The sequence below is a fragment of the Hemiscyllium ocellatum genome, chromosome 2 (genome assembly GCF_020745735.1).
Source record: "Hemiscyllium ocellatum isolate sHemOce1 chromosome 2, sHemOce1.pat.X.cur, whole genome shotgun sequence".
NCBI lineage: Eukaryota > Metazoa > Chordata > Chondrichthyes > Orectolobiformes > Hemiscylliidae > Hemiscyllium > Hemiscyllium ocellatum.
The window spans coordinates 69208395-69220951 of record NC_083402.1 but is presented as its reverse complement, the minus strand read 5'-3'; the positions used below and the strand labels follow the sequence as shown (position 1 = coordinate 69220951).

Here is a 12557-nt window from a genome sequence, read left to right as displayed (position 1 = left end):
AACGAAAATATCACTGCAACTCAAGCCCAGCAACAAGGCTAAGTTGTACAAGATTGAAGCATTTATTCCTGGATTTCTCACATATAGATTTCATAGAAAAGTGCATGTTCAAAATAGACCAAATGACATGATTCACACCCTGACCAATGCAGCGGTTCATGACAACAGTGACGACAAACTTAAAAGACATAAAACAGAGAAAGAAACAACATTTGGATATATTTTTACTTGCTGTGGAGACTGGTAACTTTGTATTTTCCTGTCTACACAGAGATGAGCTGCGCCAGGCCCACATACACAAATCACATCTTTGACCATTTAAATATTTCTAAATACTTTGCTATTTTATCCATTATAATAGACATTAATATTTTCCCAATAACAGGGACACACAGAGGAGGCAGGTATAACGACCCAGGAGGCTAAAATTGAGGTGCCTCAGTTCTTAACTGTTGGACAACTACATGGTGTGTGCACGCTGTGTGGACAAGATTGCGACAACAGGGACAATGAGAAAAGTGACCACAGCATTTTTATGTAAGGAGCCTTTTAAGTTGAGGGGAAAAATAAGGGATGTAATTGTCTTAGATGCAGTATGATTAAGGAGATAGTGTTCTCTGCAGGAGCCCTGAAGGCTATGTTGCCTGACCAGTGCTTGGGTTAAGGATGTCTCATCTAGTTTGTGAATAATCAAAGCTTATAATGAAAAGGCAAGAACATGGAGTTGATTATCATCAAATCAGCCATAAGTTCATTCGGGGGGGAGCAGACTCGATGGGGTGAATGGCATACTTCTGCTCCCACATTTTACAGTTTAGCTTGCTTCACCGTGTATTGCTATTTTTTCAACTGTCCTGTGCATTTACATTTTTTACTCAAATATGTCCCACCGATCTTTCTATGGTTCATGAAAAGAATGTGTACACTGATAGTAACAAATCTGTTTCATTTAGTGACCATCATTAATTGCCCTCAAGATTGTGGCAGTAAGCCACTGCAAGATAGGAATTCACACAGAGCTGTTAGGCAAGGTGTTCAAGAACTTTGGCTTGATGGCATGGAAGGAATGGCAAAAAAAGCTCTAAATCAAGATGGCTTATAATTTGAAGGTACTTAGGTTTCCATGTGTCTGCTGTAATTCTTATAGGTAGTACAGATCACAGGTTTGGTAAGTATTGAAGAAGCCTTGGTAAATTACTACATTTTCTGAGTGGTACACAGCAGACACAGCACACGAATGGTGAAGAAAGTGACTGTTCAAAGTACTGGAGGGGGTCATCAAGGAAGAGTGATATTTGTGCAGAATGGTATTAAGCTTCAAATGCAGTTGGAGCTGCCCCTATCTAGGCAGGTGAAGAGCAACACATTACATAACTAACTGTGATAAAACTTCATCAGAATCCAAGTTACCAGTAACAGAATATCCAGGATCCTTTCTGATCTTGTAGTTGTAGTATTTATGGCTGATCCATTTGAGTTCAATGTCAAAAGTGACAAAACTGCTGATGGCAGGAATTAGAGAATGATAGTGCCACTTAGGAAGAGAATGCCGAGACACAGTTAGATCCTCTCTTACGATTGTCACTGGCTGACACGTAAATAGCAAATAATATTTATGCACACATCAACCAAGTCTGGACACAAATATAGATGGAAAGGCAAGTTGCAAGGGGGATACTAACAGTTTACAGAGTGATACTGATAGGTTAACAAAGTGGGTAAAAAGCTGGTAGATGGACTGTAATGTGGAAAAATGTGAAGTTTTCCACTTTGGAAGGGAGAACAAAAGAACAGATTATTATTTAAATAGGGAACAACAGACAGCTTGACAGTGTTTGTTCACAAAACACACAAGGCTAGCACACAGGGGCAACAGGTAGTCAGGAAGGCTAATGGCCTTATTTCAAGGGGGCTGGAGCACAAGAGTAGGGACATCTTCCTGCAATTGCTGGTTAGACCACATCTGGATGCTATGACCTATTTTAATCCTCTTACTTAAGGGACGCAGTTCACAAATGGTTCACTAGGATAATGCCTGGTATGGAGGGATTTTCTTATGAGCAAAGGCAAAACAGTTTGGAACTTAACTCATTGGAATTTAGAGGAATGAGGTGATCTCATCGAGACAAATGGAATTCTTATGGGGCTTGACAGGATAAATGCTGAGAGGATATCTGGGAGAGTCTAAGACCAAAGGGCATAGTCTCAGAATATAGAGTGCTAATTCAAAACTAAGATGAGGAGGAATTTCTTCTCTCAGAAGGTTGAGTTTTTTGGAACTCCTTGTCACACCACAAACAGCTGTGAAGGCAGCGTTCTTGTGTATATTTAACGTTGGAATTGATAAGATTCTTGATCAGAAGGAGAAATCAATGATCTCACAGAAAGGGCAGGAACGTGGACATGAGGAATGTAGGATCAGTCATAACCCTATTGAATGGTAGCAGGCTTGTAGACTCGTATTCCTATTTCTTCTGATCTTGCTGCACACAGCACAGACTGTTTCATTGCATGAGGATTGAAAATGAAACTGAACACCAAGTAATCACTGGGGAATATCCATACTTTTAGCATTATGAGGAAGAGAAATTGATCAATAAAGCAAATGTGGGCAGAATATTATTCAGCGGAACTCTCGCAGCTAACTTTCAGCAATCATAGCCGTCTCCTTTTGTGCTGATTTCTAATTACTTCAATTTCTTATGGGTTGTTTGGAGCTGCCCTAATGTCAAGTGTAGTAACACTCAGCTTACTTTTGGAGTTCAAAACTTCAGGTAGTAATGAGGTTTACAGCTCAAGTTGTCTTGGCAGAACCTAAATCGAGCCATCAGCTTGGTTACTTTTCAGTAATAGCATATTATAGTGGTTCAATGATATTTTATGGATGATTGAGTAGAAATTTCTGATGGGATTGAATTTGCCCTGACTTTTGTAATATTGAAACTGTTTACTTTTTCAAATAGTTGTCTGTTTTGTAGCTATACTGGAGCAGCTTGCCAGGGTCATGGCTAGTTCTGGAGCTTCAGTACCACAGGTGAGATGTTGTCAGGGCCCACACACTTTTCTTAATATCACACAATAAATAAAATAAGTTAAATTCCACACTATAGGGAATCTAATCTGAAACAAAATCAGCATCCATAATGGTGGAACCTCAGGAAATTGAGAATGGTGGAGAAGGGGGTGGTCAAGATAAAATATTTGCTCCAATTTCTGGCTGAGATGGCTATGAATGGTTCAGCCCCATCTTTTGCATCCCTGGTTGCGCTCTGTCATCATTGAGGATAGAAATGTCTGTGGTACCTCCACAATTTTAACTTGCTAACTATCTACCACAAATTGTGAATGTGGCAAGACTGCAAAGTTTTGATCCGATAGACAGAGCTAAGTGATTTCAAAACCAGCCTATAGCATGCTATTGCCACTATTTAGCTGACATAGACAATTGTTATGACACAAAATAGACAGTCAAATCAGTCTCCCTATCCCTGTATTTGCAATATCATAACATTAAAATACTTAATGACCCTCAAAATTGTCCCCAATGGTTCTTAACCAGTCTTTTTGAATAATCAGTACAGACTTTGTGAATAACCGATACCAGACACCAGGTTCATATCTTAACAAGATTTAACAATTTATTAAAGAATACGGTAGTTATAAAAGAGAGAAAAGTTAAGCAACAAGGTAATCTAATCAGAAACAAAAACAGAAATCACCAGCAAAACTCAGCAGATCTAGGAGCATCTGTGGAGAGAAAGTAGAGTTAGTATTGAGTCCATTGACCATTCTTCAGAATTGGTAATCTGATTAATGGCAGTGATTTATACATAACCTTCTTTGATTCTAGCCCCCAATGGCACAGTGATAGCCAGCGAGAAATAGTTTAGGGAAAAATCAAAAGAAAAGTAAATGTGATGCAACTGGCCAGTCCTCTTAAGTAGATTCCATGATCTGTAATCCCTCAGGCACTTAGGATTGTATATTGATTGGTTTCCTTAAGCTACCAGTACATGCAACCAACTTTTAGGAGGCTAATATTCACAATACTTACAACTGAGACTCAATTTTTTGAACTTTCAATCAGTTAATAATGGGAGGATAACCAAGGAGCAATCAGACCTCCATCTTATATCTTTCACAGGCACAATTCTTCTGACTTAGACACAGTTGAAAAATTAGTTCAAGCTTTAGTTTTTCTTTGTTTTCTTTTTCATTCACTTTGTTAGACTGATTGGCACCATAACTCCAAAAGGCCCCAGTTAATATTCAAACATCTATTTGAACTTCTATTGAGTACTTTGAACAAAAAACAATTTGCAATTAAGGTTTGTACGAAGATTTGTAGCTCGGGTGCTCGTTGTTGTGGTTCTGTTCGCCGAGCTGGAAGTTTTTGTTGCAAACGTTTCGTCCCCTGGCTAGGAGACATCATCAGTGCTCTGGAGCCTCCTGCGAAGCGCTTCTTTGATGTTTCTTCCGGTATTTATAGCGGTCTGTCCTTGCCGCTTCCGCAGTTTCAGCTGTCCGCTGTAGTGGTTGGTATATTGGGTCCAGGTCGATGTGTTTGTTGATGGAGTTTGTGGATGAATGCCATGCCTCTAGGAATTCCCTGGCTGTTCTCTGTCTGGCTTGCCCTATGATAGTAGCGTTTTCCCAGTCAAATTCATGTTGCTTGTTGTCCGAGTGTGTGGCTACTAGGGATAGCTGGTCATGTCGTTTCGTGGCTAGTTGATGTTCATGTATGCAGATTGTTAGCTGTCTTTCTGTTTGTCCTATATAGTGTTTTGTGCAGTCCTTGCATGGTATTTTGTAAACTACATTAGTTTTGCTCATGTTGGGTATTGGCTCCTTTGTTCTAGTAAGTTGTTGTCTGAGCTTGGCTGTTGGTTTGTGTGCCGTTATGAGTCCTAAGGGTCGCAGTAGGGTTCTCCTAGCCAGGACAAACAGGAAGACAGCTAACAATCCGCATACATGAACATCAACTAGCCACGAAACGATACGACCAGCTATCCCTAGTAGCCACACACTCAGACAACAAGCAATATGAATTCGACTGGGAAAACACTACTATCATAGGGCAAGCCAGACAGAGAACAGCCAGGGAATTCCTAGAGGCATGGCATTCATCCACAAACTCCATCAACCTGGACCCAATATACCAACCACTACAGCGGACAGCTGAAACTGACACCCGGAAGCGGCAAGGACAGACCACTATAAATACCAGAAGAAACATCAAAGAAGCGCTTCGCAGGAGGCTCCAGAGCACTGATGATGTCACCTAGCCAGGGGACGAAACGTTTGCAACAAAAACTTCCAGCTCGGCGAACAGAACTACAACAATTTGCAATTAATTTCTAGGCCTGCCCTCATTAACAATATTCAATATTTTTTTTCAAAGCAGGCTGCCACTGACACTCCAAAGATACCTTCAGCTCTCAGCTCACTGTTTACAGCTCCAAAACAGTCTTGATACAATTTGCATTTGTAGGTCATCTTAGTAGAGCAGAGACCTTCATAACATTAAAGAAGCATCAGATGCACAGTTGCGACGCCAATGTATGCACAGCTATGCACCAAGTGCTGAAAAATGGGATTAGAAGAGATAGGTGATTGTTTTTGACTGGCACAGACTCGATAGGCTGAAGGGCCTTTTTCTGTGCTGTAGAGCTTTATGACGCTAGCCAATGCAGTGCCAACATTTCAGATGATGAGGAAGAGGGATGGCTAAAGAACAGACTCTAGAAACCAAAATCGACAGTTTCAGTTTCCTGAATACCTAATTGGATAATAAAATTTCTGCCCATTGAGCACTGGACATTGGATAAGCAGTCTCATAATTTAATAATAGTGGAAAGAAAAGCAGGATGGAGATAGAGCAGAGGAAAATCTCCTAATACCGCATTCATGGAAACTAATACCGCATTTTCAGAAGACATTGTTAAGAGACAGCATGGAATCAAAGAAATTGGAGGGAGCCAAGAACAGATCTTTGAGGGAAACAAGTACATCTTGCATAGGATGTAAGAACTGAAAGATTAACGCTGAGGAATGCTTCAACCATAACCCATTATAGGGGCCATATGGATTTGATGAGGGAACTGCTTAAGATCTTGAAGAAGTAAGACCTATATCTTCTCTCTATAACAATGTCAATCATATTGATTTAATTTGTACTTAGTTGCTAATATGCAATAAGTTATCCTGTTTAAGGCCAGTGGCTTTCCCCGACCATACCAGACCAAGCATATCTTTTAGATCCCTACTGAGAAAGATGGTGGCAGCAAAGCTACCTGTTGGTGAGCAAAAATACGGGAAGCCTCATAAAACATGATGGTCTGTGGCAATGACACTCATACAACACAATCAACAACATCAAATTTAAGACATTACCACTGATTATCTGGCTTAATAGGTAAGAATGGAAAATAGTCACAACACCACAAGAAGTGCTAAGAGTTGACTATGTGGCCAATTGAGTCTACTCACTATTCAACACATTCATATTGGATTTTCAATTCTTTTCACCGAATTTACGATATCACTTGATTACTTGAAAGACTAAAAATGTCTCTCTGCAAGCTTTAGACATATTCAACTATTATGTAGCAATACCCTTTGTGGTGGAGAATTTAAAGAATTTACAAACCTTAGCATGAAGAAATATATCTTCCCACCAGCCTTAAATGACTGGCCCACCTCATCCTGTCAGACACCAGAAGAGATACTTCGGAAGAAAACTGTGTAGTGAACCTTACCAAAGGCTGCAGAATAGCAAAGATATAATCTGCAATCTTGTTAAGATTTTAAATTTTCAAAACTTTACTGACACAGGAGTTTAAACCTGATTAGAGGATCCAAACATGAAATTCTTGAAAGGTGGGCATGCATTTGAGGAGTTGGAAGAATGAACAATAGGAAGGATGTTGTGAAACTTGAAAGGGTTCAGAAAGGATTTAAATGACAGTTTTCAGGGTTGCAGGGTTTGAACTATAGGGAGACGCTGAATAGGCTGGAGCTGTTTTCCCTAAAACGTAAGAGGCAGAGGGGTAACCTTATAGAGGTTTATAAAATCATGAAGAGCACAGATAGTATGAATGGATAAGGTCTTTTCCCTGGGATGAGGGAGTCCAGAACTAAAGGACACAGGTTTAAAGTGAGAGGGGAAAGATATAAAAGGGACATAAGGGGCAACTTTTTCATGCAGAGAGTGGTGCGTGTATGAAATGAGTTGCCAGAGGAAGTGGTGGAGGCTGGTACAACTACAACATTCAAAAGACATCTGGATGGGTATGTGAATATGAAGGGTTCAGAGGGATATGAGCCAAGTGGTGGCAAATGGAACTAGATTTATTTAGAATATCTAGTCGGCATGGACAAGTTGGACTGCAAGATCTGTTTCCATGCTGTACATCTCTATGACTCTAAGAGCAACAATATTTTGACAGAAAAGGCAATTTGGAGATGGGTTTTCAATCAAAGTCAAGAGGGCTTTGTTTTGAAAAAGGGGATGTGTAAAAGCTACAACTTTAAAGGGGAAAGGACAGTACTGAGGACATATACCTGTTAGGACCAAGACATGAAGTTGAGCAGTCAGCACTATAATGGAATTAGTGTGAAGACAGCTATAAGTGGATTCCATATCAAAGATATGCCATCCCTGGCTTAGGAAGAAATAGAAGAAAAAGTTGAGAAAAATACAAGATCAGGCATAAGAAAAGGAGGAACTTTGTTTGGTCTTATCCTCCACAATCACCTGATGAAGGAGCGGCACTCCGAAAGCGAGCGCTTCCAAATAAACCTGTTGGACTATAACCTGGTGTTTTGCTATTTTAAACCCGTAAATGTGTTAGTTACGACCTGCAGCACAGGTACATTCCATTTTACCAGCTTAGTTTCATAGAAATAATGCTCTGTAATCACAGAGGATGATGGAGAGTTGTTTTTCCGACTAGAGGTCTCTGACACCAGTGTGCCGCAAGGGTCGGTGCTGAATCCATTGCTTTCTGTCATTTATATAAATGATTTGGATATGAATATAGGAGGAATGATTAGTAAGTTTGCAGATGACACCAAATTAGGTGGTGTAGTAGACACTGAAGGAGGTTATATCACAGTACAACAGGACCTCGATCAGATGGACCAATGAGTCACAGATGGAGTTTAATTTAAATAAACATGAGGTGTTCCATTTTGGTAAGCCAAATCAAGGCAGGACTTATACACTTAACAGTGGTATCCTGGGAGTGCTGTCAAACAAAGTGACTTTGGGGCACAAGTTCATAGTCCCATGAAGTCGAAGTCACAGGTAGACAGGATAGTGTAGTAGGGACTATCTTCTATCAATGCACTGAGGAGTTGGCGTATCAGAGAGTCACAGAGTCATAGCACAAAAACAGATGTTTTGGTCCAATTTGTCCATGCTGACCAGTTATTCCAAACCAATATGGTCCCACGTGCCAGCACCCAGCCCATATCCCTGTAAACCCTTCCTATTCACATACCCATCCAAATGACTCTTAAATGTTGCAATTGTACCAGCCTCCACCACTTCCTTTGGCAGCTCATTCCATACATGTACCACTCTCTGTGTGAAAATGTTGCCCCTCAGGTCTCTTTTATATCTTTCCCCTTTCATCCTAAAAACTTATGCCCTCCAGTTCTGGACTTCCCCACTCCAGGGAAAAGACTTTGCCTATTTATCCTATCCATGCTCCTCATAATTTTGTAAATCTCTAGAAGTCACCCCTCAGCCTCCGATGCTCCAAGGAAAACAGCCCCAGCCCATTCAACTTCTCCCTATAGCTATAATTCTCCAACCATGGCAACATCCTTGTAAATCTTTTCTGAACCCTTTCAAGTTTCACAACATCTTTCCGATAGAAAGGAGACCAGATTTGCATGCAATATTCCAAAGGTGGCCTAACCGATGTCCTGTACAGCTGCAACATGACCTCCCAACATCTGTACTCAATACTGTGACCAATTAAGGAAAGTATACCTAACACCTTCTTCACTATCCTGTCTACCTGCGACTCCACTTTCAAGGAGCTATGAGCGTGCACTCCAAGGTATCTTTGTTTAGCAACCCTCCCCAGGACTTACCATTAAGTGTATAGGTGCTGCTAAGATTTGCTTTCCCAAAATGCAGCACCTCACATTTATCTAAATTAAGCTCCACCTGTCATCTCTCAGCCCACCTGACCAAGATCTTGTAATCTGAGTTAACCTTCCTCGCCATCCACTGCACCTCCAATTTTGGCGGCATCTGCAAACTTATAAACTGTACCTCTTATGCTCACATCCAAATCATGTATATAAATTACTAAAAGTAGTGGGCCCAACACCAATCCTTGTGCATCTCCACTGGTCACAGGCCTCCACTCTGAAAAACAACCCTCCACCACCAACTTCTGTCTTCTACCTTTGAGCCAGTTCTGTATCCAAATGGCTAGCTCTCCTTGTATTCCATGAGATTTGACCTTGCTAATCAGTCTTCCATGGGGAACCTTGTCGGACGCCTTACTGAAGTCCATATAGATCACGTCTACCACTCTGCCCTCATCAATCCTCTTTGTTACTTCTTCAAATAAAATCAGTCAAATTTGAGAGACATGATTTTCCATGCAAGAAGCCATGTTGACGACCCCGAATCAGTCCTTGCTTTTCCAAATACATGTACATCCTGTCCCTAAGGATTTCCTCCAACAAATTGCCCACCACCAACATCAGCCTCACTGGTCTGTAGTTCCCTGGCCTGTCCTTATCATCCCTCGTAAACAGTGGCACCATGTTAGCCAACCTCCAGTCTTACAGCACCTCACCTGTGACTATCGAAGATACAAATATCTCAGGAAGGGGCCCAGCAATCACTGCCCTAGCTTCCCACAGAGTTTCAGGATACACCAGATCAGATCCTGGAAATTTTTCCACTTTTATGCATTTCAAGACATCCAGCACTTCCTCCTCTGTAATATGGATATTTTTCAAGATGTCATCATCTATTTCCCTACATTCTATATCTTCTATGTCCTTTTCCACAGTAAACACTGATGCAAAAATACTCATTTAGTATCTCGCTCATTTCCTGCGGCTCCACAGAAAGGCCACCTTGCTGATCTTTGATGTGCTCTATTCTTGCCCTAGTTACCTTTTTGTCCTTAATGTACTTGTAAAAACCCTTTGGATTCTCCTTAATTCTATTTGCCAAAGCTATCTCATGTCCCCTCTTTGCCTTCCTGATTTCCCTCTTAAGTATACCTCCACTGCCTTTATATTCTACGGATTCATTTGATCTATCTTCTCTATACCTGACATATGCTTCCTCCTTTTTCTTAACCAAACCCTCAATTTCTTTAGTCATCCAGCATTCAATATACCTACTCGCCTTTCCTTTCACCCTGACAGGAATATACTGTTTCTGGACTCTCATTATCTCATTTCTGAAGGCTTCCCATTTTCCAGCCGTCTCTTTACCTGTGAACATCTACCCCCAATCAGCTTTTGAAAGTTCTTGCCTAATGCCATCAAAATTAACCTTCCTCCAATTTAGAACTTCAACTTTTAGATCTGGTCTATCCTTTTTCAACACTATTTTAAAACTAATAGAATTATGGTTGCTGACCCCAAAGTGTTCCCCCACTGACACCTCAGTCAGCTGCCCTGTCTTGTTTCCCAAGAGCAGGTCAAGCTTTGCACCCTCTCTGGTAGGTACATCCACATATTGAATCAGAAAATTTTCTTGTACACACTTAAATGACATTGGTTAAGCCACTCTGTGCAATTCTGGTTTCCCTGTTACATGAAATATGTTGTTAAACCTGAAAGGGTGCAGGAAAGATTTACAAGGATGTTACTGGGGTTGGAGGGCTTGTGCTATAGGGAGAGGCTGAATAGGCTGGAACTGTTTTACCTAGAGCATAAGAGGCTGAGGCATGACCTTATAAAGGATTATAAAAATATGAATGGCATGGATGGGTGACCTTTTCCCCACGCTAGGGGAATCCATAACTAGAGGGCATAGCTTTAAAGTGAGAGGAGAAAGATTTAAAAGGGACCTTCAAGGAAACATTTTCAGACAGTGGTTCATGTATGGAATAAGCTGCCAGAGGAAGTGGTGGTGGCTGGAACAATTACAACATTTAAAAGACATCTGGATGAGTATATGAATAGGGTTTGAAGGGACATGGGCCAAATGCTGACAAATGAAACTAGATTCATTTAGGATATCTAGTCAAGTTGAACCAAAGAATCTGTTTTTGTCCTGTACAACCCTATGACAATACTTTGATCATTTATATTTACTGGGCTGCTCAAATGAACTACATTTGTTTGATGTCATCTCACCCACACTGAGAATTGCTTTGCCCCATTTTCCTGACAAGCACAATCCTAAATGACTTGTTTTCCTTGACTCAGTAAATTACATCGTTGTAATGCCAGGAAAGTGTGTGTTGTACATGGGGCAGGCTAGATGGACTAATTGGTCCTTTCATTTCTATTACTTTTGCAGACACCTGCATTGGATCCATAGATGAAATAGTGCCTTTCCAAAGGTGCTGATTGGTCTACTATATTTCTAACAGTGTGTTCCTTTTGTTTCAGATTTCCAGTTGCTAGATTTCTTTATAAAAACAATGTATTTACCAGTTTGTTTTCATTCCAATGCAGTAAGAAAAGCCTGTTGATGACTAAATGGCAAACACACATTTTTGTGTCACAGACCTCTTCTGATGCATGATAATTTAGAGTGCCAAATCTATTATTATTGTGCAAATCAGCCAGCACTTCCCTCCCCGAGTTGGGATGCAATTTTAAGCAACTTACTGAATTATTACATTAATTCTCATTAAACTTGTTCTATGAACTATAAACACCAATTCGAGACAATTGCTATTTAATTAATACTACATCAAGTTTTATAAAGAGATTTATCTTCCTGGTTCAGAAAGATAACAGCTTAAAGCATTGAGTACTATTTACTGCATGCAAAAATAGCAAAGAGATTTTTAAAGTGACAACTATTTTTCCTTACTTTTTTTATCTTTTCCTCACTCTCACACCAATTTTCATTTCTTTTTGTCAATATGTCACTAATTTGATTTTGGCATAACGTTTCACTCCCAACCCTAAAATCAGTTGTTCTATCCCACTGGGCCTGTAATTTCCAAAGATCCCAAATGCCCCACTGCCACCCTTAGCTACACTTCCAGCAAGTTACATAGTGAAATTGCCCATTCCATAACTCAGCCATGAAAACACAATTTACAAAGTAAATCTGTCAAAACAAATTCCTGAGCCTACCTAAGAGTTACACCTAAAGCCTCATTCTACTTCCAAATGTTTACACAAACATCACATACCTAATCTCAGCCACGCCTCTGAAGGGAGGAAGAACAATGTAAAGAAAAGAGAAAGTAACTTTCAGGAGATTAATTGGTGGGAACATCACAACATCAATGACACATATTTAGAAACCCATATGTTTATCACAATACTGTCCACAGCACACTCAACACAATCCCTGCCATCATTCCCTTGATGTTAAAAAAATTCTC

At 40.3% G+C, this 12557-nt stretch overlaps 1 protein-coding gene across 1 annotated transcript in view; it reads right to left on the bottom strand.

Moving 5' to 3' along the window:
* The window catches only part of LOC132827823 (AP-3 complex subunit sigma-1), a 92492-nt gene that overhangs the window by 64921 nt on the left and 15014 nt on the right, over nucleotides 1-12557 (bottom strand). The window lies entirely within an intron of this gene.